Here is a 6,671-nt window from a genome sequence, read left to right as displayed (position 1 = left end):
AATTTCTGTTATACCTAGGGCCACTATAATTCATTCAACCTTCTCTATGTTTTTGAATTCTCTTTTTCCCCCACATCGAAATTATTCCAAATAACTGTTGTTATTACTCTTACTCAACCTCCCCTCCCAAAACTAGAAATAAAAAACTTGTAACACCAAAGTGGTCCAGTTGATAAATCCTTTTAAGCATTTATTGCATTTCGAAGTAAAAACTTTTTCATCTTCAAACCTACCAAAGAAAAATAGAAAAAAAACGCAAAAAGTTTAAAAACATTTGAACACTTTTTTCTTTTGGCTCTGCTGCTCAGCATTACACAAATAAAAAACTTTTCTTTTAAACAATATTTTCAATTTTTTGCGCTTTTTTGTGTCTTTGCAAGAGGTTTTTTGGCGAGATAAAAAAAAACAAGATCTTAACCCAACTTCTATAACCTACTCATCCCTTTAGAAGGAAATGTTTCATACTGGTCAACATGGTAGCGTTGATACAACCCCAAACTATAAAGTCTTAGAATAAGTAAAGAAAAAAAGAAAACAAAAACAACTAGACCACAATATGTTGGATTTGGGCAGTTTTTTAAACCTCCTCAGGTTTTTCCTTTTTTTTTAACTTTTCTCCCTTTTCTTGGTTTCCTCCAATAAGGAATGAAATAATGAACATTGTTGAGGTTTTTCTGGCCAACCATTACATTGCACCACCATTGGGTTAGCCTTTTTCTTATCCATTTCCCCTTTCTGCCTTCACTCTGTATAAATTGGCGCATAGTATCTTTTCGTGAGTGCTTCGAGTGTTGTGCCACACTGTGGCAAGTGGCAATACATCTTAGAGAACTGTAAGTAAGCAGCAGAATGACCACCAAATGTTTCCTCATCATCGTCAACATTGCCAACTCTCCATCACCATCATATGGTTGTTTTGGATCCTTAGCCCTGGAAAGAAACAAGTTACATTTTCCTTAGCGCAACATATTTTTTTTTGTTCTAAAATAGTTGTTTTTGTTTTTCGCATACTTTGAGGACTTTATTTGAGTTGTTTTTTAACACTTGTTAAACAACTCTCAGCAATACTAAGCGAGGATAGGGTTAGAAGTTTGGAGAGAATCTCTTTTAAAAGGGGTTTAAGTTATAAGCAAAAATTAGAAGGCCATTAAGCCCCTTAACAACACAATTGTTATAACCTTAATGTTTATATTTAATATATATATTTTAATTTATTTATGTTTTATTTTCTATTTATTTATTTTTTATTTATATATTAATTTAGCTATACAACGTGCAACTGGGAGAACCCAGAAATTTATTTAAGATATTCAAACATATTAGGTTATGTTGTAATGTCTTACGATATCTTGTTTTAAGTCTTCAGCCTGAGACTGATGAGATCCAGACTTTTGTTGGGGATATACAAACATTTTAAGTTATTGGGTTGCCCAAAAAGTAATTGCGGATTTTTTAAAAGAAAGTAAATGCATTTTTAATAAAACTTAGAATTAATTTTAATCAAATATACTTTTTTTACACTTTTTTTCTAAAGCAAGCTAAAAGTAACAGCTGATAACTGACAGAAGAAAGAATGCAATTACAGAGTGACAAGCTGTGAAAAAATTTGTCAACGCCGACTATATGAAAAATCCGCAATTACTTTTTGGGCAACGATGATCACGATCATCAATAAACCCTCCATAAGATTTTCGTAGTCCTAGCGACCGATTCGCTGTTCCACAGTGTTACATGAGCGCTCGTCGCCCACGCCCTTAACTCGAACTACGTCGACCCGAAAGGCGTCGGATTAACCATGTTTATTGACGGTAGTCCTCTGGAGTGCACTGTCAAATCGTCTGTTCTTTCATTCCCCCTTACTCTGCTGTGGCTCGGCACCAAAACGATAGGGATCGTGCCATCCTCAAAGAATGCGTTAGTCTGCTTCTTACTCTCCAAAACTGTTCCATCCATCATCTTGGTTGTTTTTGCCCTGATGATCAGTTTACTATCCGTAAAGATGTTCACACTCGATGTCCACGCGTTGATACCACACAGCCCGGTTCTCCGTCTGCAGTAGCGTGTTATGGTAAGGTAGTCGAAAATAGACCTCAGTCTCTAAGTTCTCAATGTGGACCCGTGCCCACTCTGTCCTGTAGCTTTGATTCATCCATGTAGCATAATCTTCCAGATGGCAACAACAAAGTCTGTGCCTTTCGCAGCAATGTCTCACACTCGGGCTTAAGTGTCATCTCAGGGCGGACATCTAGACTAATTTCTAGTATGGTAATAATGTTGCATTTTTTCCCAACCGCAGTCCACCAAACTACTGAGGCTTAAGCAAGTATTGGTCTATGCTCAGATTCAGGACCCGTTTTGAGTGAACGGACCATTTACATAGTGCCGAACATCAGTGAGCCTTCCTGGTACGCTCCTGAATGTGACACTTCCAATTCAGCAGGCCAACCAAGATTTGAGCTTGTCAGATAACGAAATGGTTCTATAGAGGAAACGTGGTGCGTAGTCTTCCTGCTGAACAGGTAGATTCTAGTGTACTTTGGGTTAACATTGAGACTTATATGTCTAGCCCAGTCGTAAGCCATCTGCGGTTTCAAATCCCTCCTCAGTTAGCATCCGTAATAAGTTGTTTATGGTGGTCATCCATAGGAGTGGCGATAAAATGCCCCCCTGTGGCGTGCCTTTTGCCTCTTTCCCCCTTTTATTTAAGTTATGGGACCCACAATTTAACCATCTGTTTTATAGCATATGGTTTATCTAGTCTCTAAGAACTCCTGTACTGATCTAAGGATTGAATCAGTGCACTGCATACCGCAACCTCATGCAATTCAATCTCCACGGACGACCTTCCCTTGACATAAGCGTTGAGCCGGGTGCAGCTAATGCAGTCGCCTTTACTAAGGCTTGTGGATAGCCTCTGGCACAAACAGAAAACCTCGGAAGCCTTTTTTATCCTAGAATCCCTATACAAGCCCCAGTTCAACTTACTATCCAAAAGAACACTAAGGAAATTAGCCGACCTTAACAACTCCTAGACTGTCCCCTACAGTCTGAAATCAGTCACTATCGCAGTGTTTCTGATAATTTCCTTTAAACCGCATCCTATTAAGTTTCCAAGAGGCCGCAACCCAGTAGTCATATCCAGAACCTCAGACAGAGTATCCAAAAACTTGCCGTGGCAAGAATAAGCAAATCTTCAGCGCAAGTGTACATCAAATATCCATAGAATTCCAACGAACGCAATTATGTAGTTGCTGTTTTAGAAGCCGCATATTTTCATGTGATAGGGATCCTCGTCAAGTTGTTGTAGGCGAAGGTCGTTCCGGCCCATAGAACCGTTGAATTAAAACAACTAGCCTTGTCATATCGAGTGTCATGGGTACTCAGTATTTAAGCAAGAGTCGGTGCCACCCGGCCTCTCACTCAGACTGTCCACTCGTTTCTCGTGGTCGGTCCATATCATTGGTGACATAGCCCCGCCATGTGGCATGTGGCATACACCCCACTCCTTCAATATCGAGAAAGCCGCTAACGCGTATTCCTTAAACTGTCTCATTCTGGAAATGCGCGATACTATGCAGCGAAGTGTCCGCTCTTGATATAAACGTGAAGTTTTTTTGGATTTCTTATATCCTTGTATGTTTTTTCTTCATAAGTACTAAGGATAGGTGTACGTACTTTCCTAACCTTTTACCTTTATTTATCTTAGTGTAAATTTTATTGCTTAAATTATAGTTAGTGACCACCACCTCCTTTCGCATTAAGGCATTTGTCCACTTTGTTAATATTTATTATTACTATAATTATACCAAAGTTGCCAACAATGATATTTAGTATGCCGCAGTACAAGCTGCTTTTCTTAGTCGTGGTCTTCAGAAAAATCTCGCCTGCATTTCATAGACAAACTTTCTTTAGATGTGGACTTTATTGTTGTTGATCCAAGTACTTGAGAGGAAAACTTTCAGGTGTCTTTAGTGGTGTTCTAATTACCAAAAACTGGCAAATGCCTAATGCTTCTCTTGCTTTTAAACAACTTCTAGTTATGAGTCCTAGTTGCCAAGCATTCAATGCTTGAGTCACTTTTCAATGCTGTGACACTATGTACTATGAAAAGGCATTCTTAAGGGAATTTTAATGTTGTGAAATTTTTTTATAAAGCATACTTTAAGGCTGAGGTTTGTTTTTCGAAAATAGTTGGTGATTAAAATGCTTGTGGAAAAATTTGAATACACACACCAACGAACAACAACTCTGGCAATTGCAAATTATTATCTGGTCAGGAATGTTGAATACCCTGAACAATGTCTTTGCCACATGTGTAAGATAAATTTTTTGGCCTTTACTAAGGTGGTTTTCCTTATTTTTTTTAGTTTTAGGAACATCGACTTGAGGTCTTTGGTTCTTTTTGTTTTTTTTTAGTTTTCCTAGATTACCATTAGAAGTTGAGGTTTATTTTAAAAGAAATTTATAACTCCACAAAGTATGTTCAAACCTTAAACTGACCATCTATAAATATTCCTAAATTTTAGTTAGGAGTTTTCCTCAAAGTTTGCTTATTTGTTTCTTAGCTTGAATGGTTGGCTGTTGCTCCTTTCGCTATGGTGCAAGAGGCAAAAGTCAAAGTTCTTAGTGGATCTCTTTAACATGTTTCGGTTTTATTATCAGCCATTAGATGGTTGCTTGAGGAATTTCTTGTGTTTTTTTTGGTTTCATTCTCGTGGTCTTATTAAACCCTACACCACTATTGGGGGTAATATTACTTAGGGGATTTGTTTGCTGCAACCAGAGCAGAGGCGTTCAAAAACAATGAAAATTATGGGGTACTACAATATATAGAATCATTAAGTGAGCCGATAAATCCATGTTTGTCCGTCCGTCCAACTTAAAATTGTGTAGTACGTGTTAGGATGTAGCTGCCGAAATGAACCTTATCTGGATTTGTTCTTTGGGGATAGATTAACATTCAACTAAGGCTGAGCAGCGCAGTTAAGCCTGTTCTTCTCAACAATTCAACAAACTGTAAATTTCTGGCCGACTTTCAGAAGGTCGAAGAACACTTTACTACTGATGATGGCTCTAACCAAGCGATAAACGTCCACTAATGGTATTGTAGTCTGTGACAGATCCGCTTCTGAGCCTAACAGTTTATTTTCTGTAATCAATAAAAACTTTCTGATCTAATGATATTCACACTTATGATCGCATATCTCGACTCTATGGAAGAAAAATAAAGATTTCTAGCTAAACATTTTCAAAGACTTATGTTTTGTCCTTACGCAGATACGAATATGAAAAGTCGTTTAAACTTTTTGAGCCTTTAGAAGGTATGCTTTTACCCAATCTTGCTAAAATTTTTAACAGAGAATTCCATAGAACCTTCCGATATCAGTTCCATTTTTGAATAACGTTCCACTTATATTGAATTTCTCTTACTTTTGGTCATGTACTGTTCCAAACCATCGACTTTCCTCGGACTTTTCTCCATACTTACTGCTTATTTTTCTTGCATCTCTGGTCAAAGTATTTGCCTTCCATTTGACCAGGATGGCTTGGTTTGCCTGTATCTGTGTGTTTACGATATTTTTATTAGTCTGCGTAGGTAATTGTAGTAAATTTGAAGTAGAATTTGTACTTTTCACGGTGTCTGCACCGGGGGGGGTATGTAGCATAACGTTCGTACATAGCGTACCTTCATCAGTTGGCCATTGGACAAAATAGCCACATTGCATTCCATCCATCAACAGTTTTGCTAAGTAAATTTCAACTGTAGTTTTACTGCAATACAGTTTGGCATCATAAAATCATGATACGCACTCCACAAGAGAAACTCAAAGGCCTTTTTTTCGTCTCGAGCAAAGAGGGGGAGCAAAAAAAAAAGAGAAGTTGGAGGTTCAGCAATGGGTGGTTTATGGTTTTTAAATGGTCTTGCCCTGAAACGTGCAAATGACCTTTTGCAACTCATAATTTCCCTTAATGCTAATGCAACGCTAATAACTCCCCTTAAGTTTAACCTCCAACCATCCAAGCAGCCACCCATCTCCTTTAAAACTAAGTTGCTAATGTCATATTAACATTAGTTGCTAAATAATTAACGCCTCTATTAATTTTTTTGTTTTGTTAGCATTCTTTGTTCTTCCACCTAATTTCCTTTTTTTTGTAGTTACGGCATGTTTCTCATTTTGGTAAAAATTGCCTCGGGAAAACGTGACAATGACAATTGTGAAATTCCTCATTTTTATTTTTACGATTTTTCCCTTTTATAAAATAGACCCTTATGAGTAGAAGCCATTTTATTTCGTTTTTCCTCGCCTTCTCCGTTTTGGCAAGATTCTAACCTGTTTTTGTCATTTCCATGAAATTTAAGCCTTTTTTCTCCATATTTCGGGTGCTTTTTTATTCATTGCCCCCTTCTCTTTTTGTTTCGGGGTACATATCTGATCGTTGTCGTAAATGTTATTATGGTATGTTTTTAGAACTCATATGCATTTGTGAAATAAAATTCTAATTAATATTTATACACAATACCCTCATGGCACTATCACAATGCAAAAGGGTGTGGCAAGCCTAATGTCTAAGATTCCATACAGGTTTTTCGAAACAATCCGAAAAGAGTACCATAAAGGGTATATGCATACTTACTTTAGGTGCCGTTGATTCCTCTGCTGAAACCAAAA

This window comes from Stomoxys calcitrans, chromosome 4 (genome assembly GCF_963082655.1).
Source record: "Stomoxys calcitrans chromosome 4, idStoCalc2.1, whole genome shotgun sequence".
Classification (NCBI taxonomy): Eukaryota; Metazoa; Arthropoda; class Insecta; order Diptera; family Muscidae; genus Stomoxys; species Stomoxys calcitrans.
Note: the sequence above shows the minus strand (reverse complement) of the source record.